The sequence below is a fragment of the Oncorhynchus keta genome, chromosome 1 (genome assembly GCF_023373465.1).
Source record: "Oncorhynchus keta strain PuntledgeMale-10-30-2019 chromosome 1, Oket_V2, whole genome shotgun sequence".
In the NCBI taxonomy this organism is placed as follows: Eukaryota; Metazoa; Chordata; class Actinopteri; order Salmoniformes; family Salmonidae; genus Oncorhynchus; species Oncorhynchus keta.
Genome location: NC_068421.1, coordinates 64,357,797 through 64,379,854, shown reverse-complemented (window position 1 = coordinate 64,379,854; position 22,058 = coordinate 64,357,797). Strand labels below are relative to the sequence as shown.

At 42.5% G+C, this 22,058-nt stretch overlaps 3 long non-coding RNA genes across 7 annotated transcripts in view; 2 read left to right on the top strand and 1 right to left on the bottom strand.

The window, feature by feature from the left end:
• The window catches only part of LOC118390875 (uncharacterized), a 141,066-nt gene extending 132,229 nt beyond the window's left edge, over positions 1-8,837 (top strand). Inside the window, exon 3 of the long non-coding RNA XR_008060802.1 lies at positions 5,021-8,837. This is a non-coding gene — a long non-coding RNA (uncharacterized LOC118390875). The remainder of the gene's footprint in view (positions 1-5,020) is intronic.
• Positions 8,838-9,007: 170 nt separating this feature from the next.
• Positions 9,008-22,058, bottom strand: part of LOC118390856 (uncharacterized) — a 102,254-nt gene continuing 89,203 nt past the window's right edge. For 4 of the 5 annotated variants that reach the window (XR_008060800.1, XR_008060798.1, XR_004827029.2 and 1 more), the window contains 3 exons: positions 17,023-17,102; positions 12,350-12,434; positions 9,744-11,731 (listed from right to left, as the gene is read on the bottom strand). This is a non-coding gene — a long non-coding RNA (uncharacterized LOC118390856). Of the gene's footprint in view, positions 9,397-9,743; positions 11,732-12,349; positions 12,435-17,022; positions 17,103-22,058 lie in introns of those variants that run through there. The other variant, XR_004827027.2, reaches the window with a different exon arrangement.
• LOC118390870 (uncharacterized) lies at positions 16,417-17,140 on the top strand. Its single transcript, XR_004827032.2, has 2 exons — positions 16,417-16,844; positions 17,011-17,140. It is a non-coding gene; the product is annotated as an uncharacterized LOC118390870 (long non-coding RNA).

The following is a 22,058-nucleotide window of genomic DNA, read 5'->3' as shown; positions in this document are numbered from 1 at the left end:
GGCCCAGCAGCCAGCCAGTCAGTGTGTCCCGGGGACTGGGCCCAGCGCTTGTTTGAGGAAAGATTATCTTGACAAATTGGATAAACATCTTGTGCATGACAGGATGCTGACGGAGGGTCGGCTCTACGTGCACACCTGGGGAGAGTTTGCTTAGTGTGTGACCAGGGTGTGCAGCTCAGCTCAGCTCACCCAGCCTGCTGCTGTTTATCCCAGACAGGTAACAACAGGCTCAAGGGCCCAGGACTCTCCAGAAACACTCTATGCAGATTTGAGATATGTCTCTCTCATTCTCGCTCTCTCTCTTTCCCTCTCTCTTTCCCTTTTGCTCCCCCTCCTCTCTCTGTGTTTTTAGCTGCATCTTAGAGGGACTGCAGACTGTAGCTTAAAGAGACAAAGAGAAGAGAGCAGGCAGCCTATCCTGTGTTCTGTTGCAGACAGGGCCAGCCAGGTGAGGCAGAGAGCAGTAGGTAGATGGATCAGGGTTTGAGCAGAGGGCAGGTTAACACAGTGACTGACTAGCTGGATGGTCCCTTTCCCCTCACAAGTCCCACCTCTCCCGTGGCCGTCAGTCAGCGTAGGTGAACTCAGCGAGCATGTGAAACTTTATCGCAGGACTGAGTGTGTTGAAAATCACCCACTCAGTGACCACAAGCTCCAGAACAGAACACCTTTTCACTGTGACCCCAGGGCTCTGCTACTGAAAAAACACACAGCGGGGTGAACATGCTAGAAAAACACATTTCAAAACCCCATCAAATATGGTTATGTTGTGAATTATTTATTGACATTTTTGGCACCGCTCATGGTTCACCATCACTTCTGAAAAGTACAATTATTAGTCATTTAAAATGGAGCAAAAACACAGTAATGATAGTAATCATTGTAGATTTATTTATGTGAGAAAACAGTGGCAGTGAAATGGGTAAAAGTGGAGATGACACTGTCTCTCTCTCTTTACACCCATGCAGCCTGACGGTTAGACTGTGTTGAAGAGTGTGGTAATGAGACAGGTGTAATGGCCTTACGATTCTGTCCTGGGGGAACTGTCTCAGTATGATTGATCAGATTCATGGAGAAGGGGCCTCACACCTGAGATCACCTCTCTCTTTGTTATCCAGAAACCTTGGAAGGATATTCTATTACCTGCTAACCCAGGAAATCTCTCTCTGTGTCTCTCTCTCTCTCTCTCTCTCTCTCTCTCTCTCTCTCTCTCTCTCTCTCTCTCTCTCTCTCTCTCTTCTCTCTCTCCTTTCTCTCTCTCTCTCTCTCTCTCTCTCTCTCTCTCTCTCTCTTCTCTCTCTCTCCTTTCTCTCTCTCCTCTCTCTCTCTCTCTCTCTCTCTCTCTCTCTCTCTCTCTCTCTCTCTCTCTCTCTCCTTTCTCTCTCTCTCTCTCTCTCTGTCTGTCTGTCTGTCTGTCTGTCTGTCTGTCTGTCTGTCTGTCTGTCTGTCTGTCTGTCTGTCTGTCTGTCTGTCTGTCTGTCTGTCTGTCTGTCTGTACAGTATGTAGAGCTGGCTGTCCTAACCACACATCCCCTTCTGGAGTCGTGTGGAGGTTCATTTATCTAATGCCATTCTCGTAGGCGCCAGACTCCGTTTTTGACAGGTCCATCTTTTTATAATTTTACACAGGATTTAGTGATTTCCTATCTGCCAATGTTATTTCCACTGTCTCTACGGGGGGGTAATTTGACTTAGCGGATTTAGAGCCAAGTTTTCTTAATTAACTATGTAACCTACTTTGCCATGTGTACAGTCAGTCCTTTGGCTCTCTGATCAGTTCAAGGAACACATTACTCTTACTCGTTGGCACTACAAGGTCAGCTGCTTCAGTGGAGATGACAACATGAAGACCAAGACCGCTCTTGCTCATCTTGTGTGCCCAACAGCCACACCAGCTTCATGTCACTTTTTGCTTTCAACTAACTGTGCTCTCTCAGTATAATTATTGTCATTGCTGTGCCCTCCCCCATCAGTGGTCCTCTGTTAAGAAAGTAGAAGCACCACTGTCACAGACTGGCCAAGCATGCATTACAGAGTCTGTGTTTTCCCAACTGGAAGACACCATTCAGATAGGCAATCAATTCCAATCCCCTAACCATACAACCCCTACACCACCATCACCACCACTACCACCATTACCACCACTGAATACAATGAGGGCAGTCTGTGCTTTACTAAAAATAATCTATAAGCAAATAGCTCTCTTTCTGCATGTGAGAATGTGTGAAAGGGCCCACTAATCAAGTTATAAAAGAGTTGGAAAACAAGTGCAGAGGAAATAGAAGGCAGACCTCATAAAAGACCTTTGTGTGGCGCTCTGTTTCCCTTCTATCCTCTGAGTGTATCATAGCTGACATTTCCACTCTCATTAGTGGGATTCCATGAATGGGACCTCAAGGACGCGGTCGCTCAATGAGGGGGGAAGGATGGCAGGCTCTTTCCCCTGCATGTTTTATCTCATACCAACCCCCAGCCACATTCCACTCTAATGGACCTGAAAGTTCTGTCCTGGTCTGTCCTTGTCTGCTCTGTTCTGTTCCCAACCCCAGCCCCAACCAACCAGGCCTCTGGGTTCCGGGTTCCATGTCTCGGTCACATTGTTTCCTTCAAATGGTTAAAAATCCCCAAGAAAAGTTCCTGTCTTTTCCCACTGGCATTCGAGGGCTAATTTCCAGATTAGGAACAGGAAATGTATTTAATCCCTCCCGGCTTCATTCAATTCAAGAGGGTCTTGTTCTTCATGCTTAAACGCTTGCTAACCAAAGCTTTATTTGAAAAGGTCAATAGTAAAGGACAACCAATCGAACATTATTAGGTCCCAAAAATATAATGGATGACATAAAAAAAAGGTTTGACTTACCATAATATTTGATGTTTTGTTGTTTTTTCGGTCGGTGATAAGTAAGAACCTACCCTGATTAACACAGATGGCTATAAAAGTAGTGACCGTGTATAAGCTTTCTAAAAAATGAGAACTCTAGAAAAAATACAAGAAGCAGAATTTAATTTAAATATTATGGTTATTTAAATATTATTCCAAGAGCAGCTTGGACACACGTGGCATGAGAGAAGAAAAAAAATTCTCCCTCCATTTCCATTATAGATTGCTGGGAATGGGATGAGCAGAGGGCCGAGGTGCTTGTGTGGCCTTATGCCATGTGCCATTTAATTTTCTCCCCTGTGCTCATTCTTTATAATCTTGGCTTGGCCTGCGCTAGAACCCAGTCCCCAAGTATCCAAAAACACAGGGCCTGGCTGGCTCCAGTTCTCTTTAGTCATCACTTTTAAAGGCCTAGTCTCAACTGGGAAATCATCTCTGATTGTGTGGCAGAGAGATGGAGAGCGATATACACTGAGTACAAAACATTAACAACACCTGCTCTTTCCATGACATAGACTGACCAGGTGAAAGCTATGATCCCTTATTGATGTCACTTGTAAAATCCATCTCAATCAGTGTAGATGAAGGGGAGGAGACAGGTCTAAGAAGGATTTTCAAGCCTTGAGACAACTGAGACATGGATTGTGTATGTGTGCCATTCAGAGGGTGAATGGGCAAGACAACATTTTTAAGTGCCTTTGAATGGGGTATGGTAGTACAGTAGGTGCCAGGCGCACCGGTTTGTGTCAAGAACTGCAACGCTGCTGGGTTTTTCACACTCAACAGTTTCCCGTGTGTATCAAGAACAGTCCACCACCCAAAGGACATCTAGACAACTTGACACAACCGTAGGAAGCATTAGCGTCAACATGGGCCAGCATCCACGAGGAACGCTTTGACAACTTGTAGAGTCCATGCCCCGATAAATTGAGGCTGTTCTGAATGGGGGGGTGCAACACAGTATTAGGAATATACAGTATATATTATAAGAGGAAAAGGCAGAGAGTTTGTCCAGTGAAAACATTCTGTTCTGTGTTGGAACAGGTTGGTGTCCTCAGACATGTAGTGATCTGCTGTACGGTACCAATCACTCTATTCATTCATTAATTCATTACTAGACTGAATTAGTCAACCTCCCTCTCTATTTATAAAACTGTTTTTATGAATTACTGTGAACAACTCATCTTTACTAAACACAATAAAAGCAGGAACATGGTCAGATCTGATTTGTTGAAATGAAATAATCAACCACTCAGGATAAGGATAAAAATACATTTGTAGCATAATTTAGTGAAATGTATACCTGAATACTTTTATATGCTTTTTACTGGGTTTGCAATGTAGCCATAATCTCTTTTTGTGTAGTGTATGATATAATACATATTGCTTGAATATGATTATGGTTGATGTTTATTCAACAGTACAATAGGTGTTGGTAAATGTTGTTGTGATGACTTCATAGGTTATCTCAGACTCCTATGAGATGGATGGCCATCTTTGTTTTATTGACTTTTGTACATTTTGAACTGTAAAACATTGGGACAAAGATGTATTTCAGAGCTCTGTACAGTGTTACTGCGGATTTGTATCCTGGGCCCAGTTTGGCACAGTTGTGATGACTTTTTGGAGTAAGGGACTAGCCGGTTCCCATTCATTCAGTTTGTATGCAGCACCAGAAGGCAAGTAGCACTGGGGTCTGAGTATGATCTGTTGACTACAGAGATTCCTGTCACACGCTACACAAGGCCCCTGACTAGCCGATTTCGCAGAGCCCTCAGTTCTATGTCAACATGAGGACAACTGTGGAGGGAACCTTTCACTTCTTCTTTTGTTTATGCATGATTACACTCACACATTTTAATGAGTCCATTTAAGAATGTTAAGAAATGTTTCATTGGGTAAAGCATTTGCCATCCATGATCAGGTTTTCAAGTGGGAACAATGATACAATATTTAAGAACTCAGACGTTTTCTTGTTATGTTGAGAAACCATTTGGTGTATCACAATCCTTACACAAAAGGTTTCAACCCCTCTGGACAACTGTACTATAACCAGTAAGTCAAAAGATGGTGTTTGTTGTTGCAGCTGAACAAAAAAAGTGGTTCTAAGTGATTGGCTGATCCTTGTGTCCCATGCAGGACAATCGTCCAGTCAAAAAGAGAACACAGTCGGCCTGTGTGGGCTCTAGTAGTGAAGATCCTACTCTGTTCACCCTTGCCTGGCTGCCCGCTGCATGGACCCACCGCACTCAGAAGAATGTGTCCAGTCATCTCGCCACTGAAAAGGCCACATGTGCAACTATCAAGATTCCTTAATACAGTCGGAAGAAATGTCACTATTATGCAAACATATTGCTGCTTTATGGACTACTGGCTGAACTGTACAGTACACTGTCTCGCTTATGTTGATGGAATAATGTGTTGATTTTTAGAAAATGTATTTCTGAATTGTGTTATGGTTCTTAAAGATCCACTTCGGCCATTTTTATCTCAATATCAAATCATTCCTGAATAACAATCAAGTACCTTACTGTGATTTGTTTTCATTTAAAATGGTCAAAAAGAAACAAAAATGTGTTCTTTGCAAAGAGATATTTCTCAAGCAAGAATTTTGTTAGGACTGTCTGGGAGTGGTCTGGGTGGAGAGGGAAAACTGAAAACTAGCTGTTATTGGCAGTGAGGTTTGGAACTCTCTTTCTTACTTGTCTATTAACTAATTTACCGCCTGGTGATGTCAGCAGGCAGGCCAAAACGCCATCCCACCAAAACACGATTCAATTTCAGGCAGTCTTTTCAAACAGCTTACACTAAAAGGGGTATTATCATAATTGTCACAATTTCACAGTATTATTCCAATCTCAGTGTGGAAATATAAATCAAATCAAATCAAATGTATTTGTCACATACACATGGTTAGCAGATGTTAATGCGAGTGTAGCGAAATGCTTGTGCTTCTAGTTCCGACAATGCAGTAATAACCAACGAGTAATCTAACCTAACAATTCCAAAACTACTACCTTATACACACAAGTGTAAAGGGATAAAGAATATGTACATAAAGATATATGAATGAGTGATGGTACAGAACGGCATAGGCAAGATGCAGTAGATGGTATCGAGCACAGTATTTGAGATGAGTAATGTAGGGTATGTAAACAAAGTGGCATAGTTAAAGTGGCTAGTGATACATGTATTACATAAAGATGCAGTAGTTGATATAGAGTACAGTATAAACATATACAAATGAGATGAGTAAGGGTATGTAAACATTATATTAAGTAGCATTGTTTAAAGTGGCTAGTGATATATTTTACATCAATTTCCATCAATTCCCATTATTAAAGTGGCTGGAGTTGAGTCAGTGTGTTGGCAGCAGCCACTCAATGTTAGTGGTGGCTGTTTAACAGTCTAAAACACAGGACAATCATGTTTTTGACTACTCTGGGCATTTAACAATTAATTCTGTGTTATTTTGACACAATTCACTCTTAATGTATCTGTAGCCTAGGCAGGGTAGCCTAGTGGTTAGAGCGTTGGACCGAAAGGTTGCAAGTTCAAATCCCAGAGCTGACAAGGTACAAATATGTTGTTCTGCCCCTGAACAGGCAGTTAACCCACTGTTCCTAGGCTGTCATTGAAAATAAGAATTTGTTCTTAACTGACTTGCCTAGTAAAATAAAGGTAATAATATATATATATATCACATTTAAAAACAGTTGTAATTTGAAACTGGTTGTATAAAACTATAACTAACCCAGTGACTTTCTAACATACTCTGAGCTTTTGCATATCCATCTCCTTTGTTGTCCTCTGTGAAAGTTGTGTGTACTTACTACTTATTGGTAGGCTAGTATTTCTACTAATTTTATAGTATATTCTGGTTAGTGTATGTGTGTGGAGGAGGGCCCAGAAATGGCAGGCAAAGCTACTGGACTGATAATGATTTAAGTGTTACACTCTCTTGTTGATTCTTACCTAAATGAAAAGTGCTGTGAATGGATCCCCTAAAATCTAGAATTGGCCTGTTGTAGTTTTGGCTGGGGGCTGTCTGTAGGAGGGTAGGGAGCACAGAGGGAACACAGAAGGTGCACAGAGGGCCTGGTGCTGCTGGGAGAGAGAGGGGAGCAGTTTGTGGTTCTGAGGCCAGTGGGTCCAGGGACCCTACTGGGGAACCATACACCTGGCTGTCTGTTCTCAACTCATTTGTATAATGCTGGATCATGGATGAAATTGAGTGTTCGGGAGTGGGATTGAAGTTTTAATTCTGGCTCTGTGCTTTGGGGCAGCTGTTCTGCCTTTCCCCTTCCAATCAATTAGGGCAGAGACCGCAGAGCCATGTTGGAGCAAAGGCCTGCTTTAGCTGTGGCTGGCTGTCGTCTAGCTACCTGGGAGAAGTACTGCTGCCACCATGCTGAATAGGAATAAAACAAAGGAATTTACTGTCCAGTTGTGCTTGCTACTGTTTGTCCTCTAATCAATAAATATGTTGTGATTATACGCTCGAGTGGACAGAGGAGGAATGTCAGTGAAACGAGGCAAAGCAGCCAAGTCTTGAGAAATCATAGAATGTGATTGCACTGTGCAACAATAATATTGGAATAGGCGTTTTTCAATTAGCAGTATCTGTAGCCTGCAGCTAAAGGATCAGATGTTTTTACAACATGCCACTGTTCCACCAGGCATCTGTCAGGTGGAAATGGAAATGCCTACAACAGCCGAGCGATTGGCTTCACATGCAAGAAGACTGACACGCTGCAGAGAGGAAAAGAAGCATGCAGACTAGACCGCACAAAGCAATCCTGATGGGTGGTCTGAGTGTATGCCCAAGCAGGCCCCACGGGAACCAAACCCACTCTTCTGACTCACTCTGTACTCTGTACTCTCATTCCAACTCTGCACCTCAGCCAGGTATGGATGTGGGAATGGGGAGTGGAGTCACCTCCGGCTCACACACTTTGCACAGATGAAATAGGAGTATTTAGGTGCATGTTGTTCATGCTTAATGCCTCCAATATGCACCAGTCCAACAGATTCAGGCCAACGGATGAGTCACAAAGCCTTTGATGCCGCCAGTGTCACAACCACCGCATGGTAATACCCCTCTTTGTTTTGTAAGTGCTGCCCTGGTCAGAACTGGCTGTGTGTGTGCCCGGTTTGTGACTATGTTTGACCTCTCTTTGGGCCGTGGCTAATGCAGAGTTTGGGCTCCTGAATGGGGCCGGGGTCAGTGCCCAGTGACACATGACCTGCCACGGTTAATTCCAGCAGAACAATAGACCCGACCCCAGTCCACATCTCATCCCATTACACCTCCATGCCAAATGAATTGTTTGTTTTTGTGGGCTGCTCTCTCCTGACCTTTCAGCCCACTTGTTTTAATAACGTTCAGTTTAAACCTGGAAACACAGGATTCACTCTGCGCTGAACACAGATGGGCCTTCGATTGGTTCTCTCAAGGGTCTTCCTTAGTGTCATGATGCTGACCATCTCCTGGGCTGGACTTGACACCCCCAGAGAAAACGCTTCCTGCTTGGGTTCTTCTCAGAGGATATTCAAGTGTGAGTGAGGAGGTATATCCACTTACTGTGTGGTTCCTGTTTGCTGATGTACACAGTAAATACTTGAGAGAGATATCTGTGAATGATATGGCTAATCAATAAGCCTAAATGGCCACACATACCCACTCTAGTTGTCAGTGATGAATGACTGGTAGCCAGTGGAACACGTGTGTTTTAAATAAAGGGGATGAATATCCATGGCTGAAAGCTGTCCTGGGAGCTTCGAGAAAAAGTAGAGCGAGAGAGGGCAGCTATTGTGACAGAGGGTTGCAGTGATACAACATGAACAATATACGATAACACACCATACTGGAGGATAGTTACCCCACAGTGTTCTGTATTTAGATCAATGATGACCAGAAATTGTGTTATCATTTACACGGTAGAGGCTAGCCTTATTCAGATATTTACAGAGGCCATCTGTAGATCTCTAAACCTACAGTGGCAAATGGTGTGTGTAGGGGGGTATTCTCTGTCCTGGAGGGCTGGAACAAAAACCTGCAATTACCTTCCCCTGCTCTGATTGTGAACTCCCTACCCCAGTTTCCAAATATTGTAATGCTCAATATTTCTACCAAAGACACCAATACATTTATTGAAGATATGTAACATCATGAAATATAATACATCAACGGACGATACAGTTCATATCATAAGCAGCGTAGCCTCTATTGGTAAAAAGTTTCACTGTTTCAGTTTAACCGTTTCAAAATGAACTATATGATCCAACCATATGAGAGTTGCACAACAGGTACATTGTTTTTGTCTTCACAGAGACAGATCATGCCATCACGTTTGCAGCAGAAGCAGTGGTGTCTAGATGTGTTACGTTGGACTCATCTTTCCTTAGGTCCTGTCTTTGGAGCGGTCATTATGCTCTGGAGGTCAGGGTTACAGCAGAGGGACCTCCATCACCCACTCATCATTGGATGTGCATCAAGAACGTCAGAAAGACACCTGGGAAAGAGACATGTTACAGGTATACTGCACCATAGGATTTCATGGTTGAGGTCTTGATGCCCTCCAAGTAAAAGCAATGTTGTTCAGGGGCAGAACGACAGATTTTTACCTTGTCAGCTCAGGGATTCGATCTTGCAACCTTTCGGTCCAACGCTCTAATCACTAGGCTACCTGCCACCGCTTTACACTAAAAAAGAAAACACAAGAAAAGGGAAAATAAAAATGACTCTTCACTAAAACTACATCTGAAAGGCATTATGGTAACCCGCAGGTTACCATAATGCCTTTCAGATGTAGTTTAATTCTTTTTTAGTGTAAAGCGGTGGCAGGTAGCCTAGTGATTAGAGCGTTGGACCGAAAGGTTGCAAGATCGAATCCCTGAGCTGACAAGGTAAAAATCTGTCGTTCTGCCCCTGAACAAGGCAGTTAACCCACTGTTCCTAGCCTGTCATTGAAAATAAGAATTTGTTCTTATTAAAAATATTTAATTGATTGATCGGGACAGCAAGCAGCGGGTTTGCCCCACCCCACCAGAAGGTGGCGTGTCATCACATGGCACATGCTGCCTCACCGATGGATCATGCTTGGCACAGGGTGGGGTGGAGTCCAGGTGCATAAAGAGGCCAGGTACCCAGGTGTGAGTAATCACCTGTCTCCCAAGTCAAACACTGATTGGGAATTTGAGAGCCTCTTAAAGAGAGAGGTGTTATCTCTGTCTGACCCACTGGCTGACAGGGGACCACAAACACCAATGCACAAACCAGCCATATCCTTCCTGCAATGATGGGGAAATGACTGATTTACAGACCCTGGTTGTGTCTACATTCAGGCCTGCCTTCAGCACACATATTGTACTGTATGGTTTATTCTGCCAGACATTATTTGAGTTGGCCTTATATACATAAGGGAATATAATGAATATAAACCTTTCCCTGCAGACAATTGGATAAATAGTATTTCATGAAGTGGCACTACAGTTTGTAGTACTACACGTTACTGTACAACATACAAAACACTTCTACTGTAATTCACAGCACTTCAGCAGCCCTCACAGAGGGGAATACTGTTCAGCATCTAGTCAAATATGCCCGGCTTAAAGACGCTCTCTGGAGTGTGTTTAGAAAATTAAGGGCCTGGATTTTTTCATAATTGTCCATTTTATCATTTTATTACAGCTAGCTTACTGTGATGGGCTCCTATTATCATTTATGAAATACAATTAAAGCGTGACTTATTTCAGGCCCCACTACAGTGAACTGCATGTGTCGGCTCTGCTATATTTAAATAGCATTAAGTAATTGGAAAAACACAAGAAGGGAAGGCAGAACATGTAACCAAATGGCAAAATTGTCTTTCTGGATTTATTTTCCCCTCCATAAATATTCCAGAGGTTCCTCTATCACACCCAAGTTTAAAGCAGAGAGGAAATAGTCTTTAACTGATACAGAAACTAATTTAGAACAGCTTTTCCAAAGAGATACGCTTTCCACTGAGAACGAACATTTGGCCCAAGCCGGCACCTTCAGTACAAAAAATGCTAATGAAGTTGATCTCTTAGCCATTCTAAACTAATTGCATAGTCGGGATTACAAAGCATTCAGTCAGTGAAAAAGGGGTTATTAATTGAAATGGTACCATATAATGCTCATATTCTCCATAAATGTGTAGATGGTAATCGGTGGAGGTTGGCTGGGTTTAAATGACACTCACTAGCTGTCAGAACAACCCTCATTCACTAGGCCCCTGTGAGGGGATGTAGCTAGGTCTCACTGCACATAGCAGGCCTATATAGGCAAATAGCTAGGCTTCATTTGCATGAGGAAATGACTAATGATGCAACTGCTTTTTTAGCATGCTATAAATATAATTTAAACATCATTACATAAGCTGTAGTCCAAACTCCAACTTTATACCCCACCTTTTTAACAGGAACTAATACAATGTGCTGCCTATGGACATATATGGTCTCGTGGATATTTTATAGTGACAATAAGTATTCAAAGTATCGCTTATTTCCTCTAAACAAATAAAACAAAGCATTACAAAACTACAGTCTTGTTCACTTTCCCCCCCTCCATTCTCCTATTTCGCTCACTCTCTCATTTTCTCTCCCCTCAAAAAAATACAGAGACAACGCCTTGAGGCTCTCTAGTCACTATTGTGAGTGCCTGTGAGTGCCTGTGAGTTCTGTTTGGCCTCATTGTTCTCAGTTAATCAGCCGTGGTAAATGTGGACCCCTCCAGCTCATTAGGATTCTCAGTCCCTCGGAGCAGAGCGGAGGTGACCATGGGAAGTTCCTGCTGGCTGGGCCTGGCCGGTAGGGCAGCCTATCCTGGAGAGAGAGAATGGCCTGATGAATTACCTGCCTCGGCCCAGACACCTTGTGAGTCCATCCTTCCCCATCCTGCTCCCCTCCCTCCCCATGGTTAAAGAGCTCCAGCTCTCCCTTTGACTGTCTGTGGACAAGCCCTGTCTGTTCATCGCTCATCCCCGCTCAGTCACAGCTCCCTCCTCGGGTTTCTCTGTGGGACCGTGAGCAGAGGAAAGCACACCCCAGCACTCCCCTTCTCCTCACCTGTCTCTGCATCCCCCCCGTCACACACTGTTTACAAACACTCACTATCTACTCCCGTCTTGGCCCAGCACAGTGTGGGGTGTTTGGAGACGGAAGTGAGTTTATAATGTTCATGGTTTGTCTAAGTGTATAAACAACTTTTCCTCATTTTCGCAATCTCTGAGTAAACTGTGTCAACTTCTGTACCTGCTGATGTGAATGGGACAGAAACTTCACAATTGAAGGCCTCCTCGAGCCTACCTCTCCATAGCTTGGCTGTTCTGAGACAGTAAACCAGTTCTGTTGGTATGAGGTGGATGGGAGAGCAGGGACTGGGCTACTATGCTATAGAGAGAGGGGGTTGAGGCTGCTTGACAATAATTAGAGTTGACTCACCCTTTCCCTGGTTATAATCCGCTGGATATACTGCACTCATACAGGTGTCCAGAAAATCCAATTATCACAACCATGGCAGGGAAAACTAGAGGGGAAAGACAGGAGAAAATCTGAACTAGAGATGTCATAGCCTTTTATAAAAAATATATATATATAAAAACAAATACTTTTGATTAAACTGCCTGGCTGCACATAAGGCATTATGTTATTTATCTTATCTTGAATGTGTGTGTGTATGTGAGCATCAAAAGTTTTTAAAGTAAGAGAGGAGGAACCAATCTCCCTGCAAGATTCAGTAAATACAAAACTAGTAGAGGGTAGACTTGCAAGCATGTAATGTGCTTTCCCCCCTGCTGTTGTTAGAAGAGGAGGAGGGTATATGTGCTTCCTTCCCTGCAGGGTCCCAGTATTCCCCCACTCCCCCATCCTCTCACCCCCCCAGTGACAAAGGCCTGGAGCCCGGGCCACTCCTCCAGCTACCGGCCTCCAGGAGCACCATGCTGGGGTCTGTGGGAGGAAGCCAGAGTGCCCCTCTACCCCCTCTGTCCCGCCTGTCCCTCTCTGCTCTGTCCTCCCAACCTCGTGGCCCAAACATGTGGGCTCAAATCCCGTCAGTGCGGCCAGGCGCACGGCTGGAACAAACTCTCCCGACAGATGGAGTTGGCCTCTCCTCCACCACATTCTCCCTTAGAAGTCCTGCATATCCTCTCTGACCTGAGTGATGGCTGCCCTGTGAGAGGCAGATGTGTTCCCATACTACCAACAATGTTTTGAAGTCAAGAAAGATCCCAGATCACTGCATTCCTGCACAACAACATTGACAATGTCTACACTTGGTTTGATACATCACAGTTTTCCTCCCAATGACTTGTCTCTATGAGGGCTGTAGGTTACAGTATTAGGAATTAGTTAAAGCGTTAGTCCTTTTCAATACTATATTACAATCCAAAGTACATAAATGTTTAATCCATCATCTGAAGACAATGGGATGTGTGAGCAGAGAAACGTTCATCTTCAAACATGACAAGTGGACAAAGCGCCATGTGTGTAAGGGTAATGAGTCTCGACTTACCCATCCGGAGTTTGGTCAATAAAACCAAGCACCCCAATGGGACTTCACTCTATTTGAATTTCAACAACCGTTGAACCAAGCAAATATGAAACTCCAATATTCAATCATTGCACTACCTAAATATTTAACCATGGAAATGAGCAAAAATAACAAATCCTGATTATACCTTTCTGGAAGCCGCCTTCATAAAGCCATCTTCCTACCATCACAACAATGTCGTGACAATGTAATGTAGACTTTTTAACTGATGGTTCCATAATGGGTTACACGTCTCCAGCTTGTGTCCTTAACTAACATAAATAGACGAGGTTGTGCCAATTCCACTGTGTCCCTTAAGATGCTCTCATTAATTTTAGATTGGGTCTAAATTGAGTCTTGCTCTTTGTGACCAAGGTTTTAAAATTAGATTAATTTCTATTCAAATTGTGACTTGTCCTGAAATAACCATCCTAATAAGAGATTCATTATTTCCATTTCAGATATGGTGATATTCCACTGTGCTTTACAGTAAATCACCTCGTATTGGATCCGCTCTGCCCCCATGTTGCCCCATCAAACTGAAAGACTGGAGAAGGCAAGTGCTTCACAGTTAACGTGGCTGGTGACACAGACACATTAGGTTGTTGACTTGAAATAGCCATATTTTACAGACCTTAAACCTAAAGAATGTCATTGTTCCTGAGCACAGGCCAGCTGCAGCAGAGGACCAACACTGCGCCACCAACGAGGAGGTGTGAAAAAAGGGAACTTTTCCACCACACAAAACTCTTATGACAAAGCAGGGAATAGTTCACAGAGACATGCCACATTCCACAAGGGCCCAACGCGTCTTTCTCTCGGCACTGTGTGTGACAAGAGTAGGGGTGGAGGGACGCTTTCACAATGCCTGGGGACATTAAGGGACTGAGAACTGGGACGTGTCCCTGTCTGAAAAGTCACTACCAGAATAGGGTTCAGTAATGTACACTGTTTTTCTTTACATACAGTGGGGCAAAAAAGTATTTAGTCAGCCACCAATTGTGCAAGTTCTCCCACTTAAAAAGATGAGAGAGGCCTGTAATTGTCATCATATGTACACTTCAACTATGACAGGCAAAATGAAAAAACAAAATCCAGAAAATCACATTGTAGGATTTTTAATGAATTTATTTGTAAATTATAGTGGAAAATAAGTATTTGGTCACCGACAAACAAGCAAGATTTCTGGCTCTCACAGACCTGTAACTTCTTCTTTAAGAGGCTCCTCTGTCCTCCACTCGTTGCCTGTATTAATGGCACCTGTTTGAACTTGTTAACAGTATAAAAGACACCGGCCCACAACCTCAAACAGTCACACTCCAAACTCCACTATGGCCAAGACCAAAGAGCTGTCAAAGGACACCAGAAACAAAATTGTAGACCTGCACCAGGCTGGGAAGACTGAATCTGCAATAGCAGCTTGGTTTGAAGAAATCAACTGTGGGAGCAATTACTAGGAAATGGAAGACATACAAGACCACTGATAATGTCCCTCAATCTGGGATGATCCCAAACACACCGCCCGGGCAACGAAGGAGTGGCTTCGTAAGAAGCATTTCAAGGTCCTGGAGTGGCCTAGCCAGTCTCCAGATCTCAACCCCATAGAAAATCTTTGGAGGGAGTTGAACATCTGTGTTGCCCAGCAAGAGCCCCAAAACATCACTGCTCTAGAGGAGATCTGCATGGAGGAATGAGCCAAAATACCAGCAACAGTGTGTGAAAACCTTGTGAAGACTTACAGAAAACGTTTGACCTCTGTCATTGCCAACAAAGGGTATATAACAAAGTATTGAGACAAACTTTTGTTATTGACCAAATACTTATTTTCCACCATAATTTGCAAATAAATTCATAAAAAATCCTACAAAGTGATTTTCTCGCTCTCATTGTGTCTGTCATAGTTGAAGTGTACCTATGATGAAAATTACAGGCCTCTCTCATCTTTTTAAGAACTTGCCAAATTGGTGGCTGACTAAATACTTTTTTGCCCCACTGTATGTAGAGAAAGTGGGGTGGACTAGGAACTCAGTGGTTCCATAATGTGTTGTCCCAGTTTGTTAATGAGGGAAATCCAAGCCAGGTGCACAAGAATAGAATGGGGACCAGGCTTAACGATACTAAAAAGTGACAAGATACTGTAAATAATCTTAAAATGATCGAATGAACGTGGATTAGGATCAGATCTGGGCCCGGTTTCCCAAAAGCATTTTAAGGCTAAATTCATCGAAATAGAACCTTCGTAGGAGCATTGTTAAATCGCCAAACTATTCTCCTAAACCATCGTTATTAACTTTGCACTTGAAAACGCCTGCCTCAGACCACTCCCAGAACCGAGAAGTGCGTCGTAAATGATGCTTTTTAGCCCTCATTTTATACACAGAAGATCTCCGCGAAACATAGAATCACATGGTTAAGCAAACGCATCGGTGACCGCCGATAACTTCAGAAAAAAGTTGACTACAAATACAGTATTTGCAATTGATACAAACAAGCAACGTATAAAACGATGCTTCAAACAAAAACAGAGATGGCTGGATTAAAATGTAAACTATAGGCCTATTTCAATCATATTGAAATGCATTTCATGTTCAATCAATTCAGCTCTATTTTGCTACTTTTATTTAGTCTACTGTCTAATTTGTCTCAATATATTCCATGATGTGTAGTCATGCGCAGTGACGTGCCAAATCTGTGATTTTATGCATTTTTAATGAGAAGCATTAGAATAAGCCGCCTCAATATTTGGAGGCGTAGGCGGTAATATCTTTCTAGTAGCTGATCCGTCGTCAGTATTGTGAAATAATTATAATAAAGTAAGATTTCAATGGAGAAAGCTGAACCGAGAGCAGCGCTTTCTCTCTTTCCATCCTATCAGTATCGACACATGCTCCAACGACGCAATTAGCGACCGTTCTCTCTGCGTAGTGTTTTGGGAAACACATGTTACATCTTCGGCCGTTGTAGGTAAGATGCATCGTTAAAACACTTGTAACACGAAGTTCCATTGCTATCGGGAAACCGGGCACTGATGTGTAAATTGATCAGTAGACTTTCTTCGGTCTCTCTCTGGCTGCGTTTACACAGGAAACCCAATTCTGATATTTTTTTCACTAATTGGTGTTTTGACCAATCAGATCAGCTCTGAAAAAAATCTGACGTGAAGAAATCTGTGATTGGTCAAAAGACCAATTAGTGGAAAAAATATCAGTATTGGGCTGCCTGTCTAAACGCAGCCTCTCTCGGAGTAATTACCACTCAGCTGTTCTAAAGAACAACCAATGGCAGTCTTCCAATGACTGAGTTCATATTCTTTGTGCCACGCTCAATTTGGAATAGTGATTGTTGGGCCGGCCTGCCTGCCACCCTCTCAGGGCACTGGAGAATGCAACCAACCAGGAAAAACAGGTATGGCAAGGCTTCTCAGAGGTAATGGGAAACGTCTGAATATTTCTCAATGAAGGAAGAGAACACTTCATTTTAGAGGGGAGGGGTATTAGTAATAGTAGCTGTGCGCAATAAGGTGTACCAAGGTGTAGCAATGTATAACATGCAACCGGTCTCTTCTCTTCAGCCCCAAACCTACCATATCTGGTGAGGTATCCATCTCCTGGGCAGACGTGTCGTCTTTGTCATATGGATTTCAGCAATCTCCTCTCACCTTTTCTGTAACAAAATAATGCACATAAACAAATTCTGGTTTACTATGTGTTACATATGTATTTAGAACACAGTGCATTGTATCTGGGAGCCTTTAGATTGAGGAAATATAATTTTCACAGAATACAACAGGTGTTGTATATATTTTTCACCTTAGAGTGAAATGCTTACTTACAATGTGTCAATGTCAATGTGTGGGGGTACAGGTTAGTCGAGGTAATTGAGGTAATATGTACATGTAGGTAGAGGAAATGTGACTATGCACAGATAATAAACAATGACTAGCAGAAGTGTAAAAAAAGGGGGAGGGGGGTCATTTGATTAAATGTTCAGCAGTATTATGGCTTGGGGGTAGAAGCTGTTAAGGAGCCTTTTGGACCAAGACTTGGCACTCTGCAACAGCTAGCTTTCTGTGCAATAGCAGAGAGAACAGTCTATGACTAGGGTGGCTATATACAAATTTATCACTTTAGGGTTGCCATTCCAACATGAAGTCCCCCTTTATCTAGTCAAAAGGAAACCATTGTTTCCACACCAAACATCGAAAACAAATCTCTGTCGAAAGTTTTTGAGCAAGCTTGTATAATCACACAGAGGGTACCAGAGACAGACCGGCCTGTACCAAAACAGACAGTAGGGAGCAGAAAATAAAGTGTTGCCTTGTGTTGGACTACATACTGCAGCTGCCTCGCGTTCTTCCAGTAGTTTAATACACATGGGCATGTAATGAATGGGGGCCGCTGTGTTACTGTATGTTACTGTAGGCATCTAGCTCCTATAACCCCACTACAGGCTGATCTGAGGGCTCCACTGCGAGACATAGCAATCATAATTCTTCCCCATCATAAAGAGGACTTGTTGGGGATCCGTGTGGTCTGTCTGTCTCTTACAATACCCTGCCTTCAGGGCCTACCCATGGCCAATGCCAGCCAGACCGCGCTGTGTTCTTTGGCTTGACAGTGTCTCTGAAACACAGACTGTTCACTCTCCTTGGAGTGGCTCAGAGGAACTTTATTGAAGATGTAGATAAATAGGTTCAAGAAGGTTAAACTTTTTAATGGTAATAATGCCAGGGATGAAGAATATCCTCATTGCCATGTCCCCAATTATTTTCCGATGCAAAATGTTTAGAAATATACAGAATTGTACTTTTGTTATTAGCTCCAGACCAACAAGGATTTAAACTATATGCTGAATTATGAAATCCTTTGACTTTTAAGTAGATTTCCCAGAATGCATACAGACATGGTTACCATGTTTTCTTTGAGTGCTTCTGCTTCAGACAGCATGCTAGTTATTATTGTGCCAACATGACTACTGAAATCACCATATGTAATTCTAACTTGCAAGAAGAACTGCAGGTGGCTTTACAGTGACTTAGCCAAAGCATTAACCAAACAGAGGTGTGTGTCTACTTTGAATATCAGTTTTTCTGTTACAGTTGGAGCACAAGTGACAAATAACAAGGCTCATATAAGATTTTCAGGAAGTCACAGCTCTGAATGTGACCGATGAAAATGAGTATTGTACTTTCAAGATTTACCCAGTTTGAGGCACTTGATCACTGTTTGTATACAATGTACCCATAGAATATAAAATGTTTCATACAAACGCATAGGGCCTATACTGATTTTGTGTGTTGGATTGGAAGTGTCAGCTAATTGACCATAACGCTATCAAAAACCAACTTCCTTATCATTAACATTTCTCCCAAATATTCTCCTCATATAGGTAAACGCTTATGTAACAGAGTGTGGAGGAGATGATGAATGAACAGGGTTGAAAAGCAGAAGTCCTGTTGTGTGTGTGCACTGCACTCTGTTATGGTGCTCTAGCTAGCTGTGCTCTAGTATGTTTGTTCCAGTGAAAGAGGGGCCATGTTCAGCCCAGACTGGGCCCCCATAATGCTGCAAACACCATGGATTTGGAGCTGTCCTTTGTTGTCAGGGCATGCTGACATCACATACTGCTGATGGGCCGAAATCCCTCTTTCTCCAGCACCAGCACTTTTGAAACAAAACTGCCATGACACTGATGAACAATGCCAACTTGCCAAAAAATCCCTCGTTAAATCACACACACACACTGGCACCCAGTCACCTACACACATGCACGCGTGCGCATACTCACACACACACACACACTACGCCCAATAAATCCAAAAGGTAATCAGAAATATATTGCTGCTGCCACAAAAAAAAATGGTTCATTAAGCCTCTACAAGTGGATCTGGTACTTACTCTGTTGTCGCTGATGCCAACTCTGTTTCTGCACACGACCCTGCCCTTCACCAAACATTTATTTATTTATTTATTTATTTCACCTTTATTTAACCAGGTAGGCAAGTTGAGAACAAGTTCTCATTTACAATTGCGACCTGGCCAAGATAAAGGAAAGCAGTTCGACAGATACAACGACACAGAGTTACACATCAGCAGGAAGTAGATTTTTCACATTTGAACAAACAAATACTGAAGCATTACTACAAACAATGTCTAGTGGCAGATATTATGTTGAAGACATAAATGCTTTGTATGCTTGTGGCAATATTGGTATATGAATGTAATAGTAGAGAGAAAATGGTAGGTTAGCCATTTGCATGGAGTTAAAAGACACAGAGAATTTAAGGATAGCTCTGTGCTTACCATTCAGTGTTTACAGAAACATTTGCATAGGAACACACATGACATAGTTCTCTTGAAGGGAGGATTGATTAGATATGAGGCTAAATAAAGCAAGAGAGATTCTCCCTCTCGGCCGAGTTCAAGTTTACACCTATTGCTGAAACCATTCAGTTTGAAAAGAATAGTGAAACACGTCCATTGTGCTAACACAGGATCACTCCATGAATGTCATCTCCAAATAACAGAGCAAGCATTTTTCCAGTTAAACGAATGGCATGCACCTTGCAGCACTCTCTTCCCTATGGGTACAGGAAAACTGCTTGGATGATACAAGCTCTCAGAAGCATCACATAGGTCCCACTCAAACACAATCAAATACAATCAATCACAATAGCATCCTCAGGCACTCAGACTAGTGTCGTCCCTCTTTCTATCTCTCTCTCACTCGCACTCACACACACACTCACACACACACACACACACACAGAACACCCTCTAGAGAGTAGCAGTCTGTTTAACGTGACAAATAGCATCATTTGGGAGCCCATGGGGCATATCCAGGACCAAAGAGACAGCAGATTGAAATATCCTGTGAAGAGCTGCCCTTTATTCACACATGCTCCTGTGGGACTCGCCATGACAATTTCAAAATCACTGATAAAGTTGACACATATTTGCAGGGCCATGAGCACCTTCACCCAGGGAGGTAAGCCATATCCTCCATCCACATGGGATGACATGTAAGCAAGCTAAACTATGTCATGAAAAAGCAAAGGTTTCAAAGTCATAAGCATACGTGACCATTCTAAAAACATGAAGTATTAGCAAAGGTTGGATATTTGTATTTCACTAACTTATGTAAACTTTAGTTATCATCAAATTATAGACATGTATTAATGTAATTGATCTACTAGAAAACTCTATATGAAAACTTTTTTTGGGGGGGGGATCGGTGAACTCCAGTGACATGTAATGCAACAAACCGACACAATCTTGAGCTCATTAAATAGAACAGCCACACACACACCAACTCTCTCCTAACTGCTGTACTGAAATCTGTGGAGATCTGTCAGTGCCAACTAAATTCTCACCCAGGTTGTCAACCATGCCTCTGCTAGACAGGGTCACAGGGTTACAATCGATTTCACAGGCCACCTGGAGAGCCTAGGCTGCAAACTGACTCAAAAAATGTATATCAGACTTGCTTACCACCCAGGGCTAGGCCAGGGCTAACACGCCCACTAAAAAGTCCCCAGCCCAACAGAAGTTGGCAGAGGCTGGAGCTGTTGACCCTGCAAGCTGACCTCCTCAAACTTCAACTGAATTGTTCTGGCAGTTTCCACGGTGACGAGGCACTCCAAGCTTTATCCTACTTACTGAAACAAGAAGGACTGTAATCTACTGGGCAAAAAAGTTGCATCTCCTTATTTTCAATGAATGTCCTTTTTATACGGTACCTTTTGCAGTTTATTTTGTTATTAGGTTGGATTTCTTCTACTGTGTTATATTGACAATAATTTATTATTTACCAGATTATAATTTATATATTTATAATAATTATAAAAGCCTTGTAATAATGGCTGTTGTTGTGGAGGAGTAGGCAGTTTTTGTGCTTTTTCTTGTAGTGTCAATGTGGTCAAGTCCCTCTCTGCCTCCCCTCCCCATGTATGAATAACTGTTATTAAATTCCATTGCGGCCTTTCAATTTGTACTGTCTAAATGTCAATAAATGTAGGCTGAATAAAAAGCTGAGTCAACCAAATCTTCGTGTTTAGTGATTGTTCCTGTCCAAGATTCCAAGCACAATTTCCACTCACACTACTTCAATGAACTGGGGTATCAGAATGGGAATTTACAAATACAGATTTATGCAACCACACTAATCTGAAAGAGCATCAATGTTGCTCTCTTATTAAAACCACAATTTCATATAATTTCCACTTATGTAGACTTATTCCACCTGTGTGCTACTTTTGGACAACAATGTTTGAGATCAATTCATTTTTAAAGTATTGTTTTGTATGAGGAGTTTTCAATTCATGAGTTAAAGTTAAATTCACTTTCTGAATTGAAAACTGAATTGACCCCAACCCTGATAGACAATACTCTATTTCCATATGTTGTGTGTGTATTTTTTATGAGACCTTCTAGAAAGCTGGGACTGAACTGGTTTATTATTGAGCAGCCCTCAACTTTTTACTCGAGTTTTCAGAATTAAAAGTGTTTTGATACTTTACTGTATCCAACTGAAATCGCCCAAGGGTCAACCTTTGAGCTGCTTCTTACACGGGCCTAAAGTTCAAGACAATCAGAAATGTTGTACTGAAAGATAGGCTTA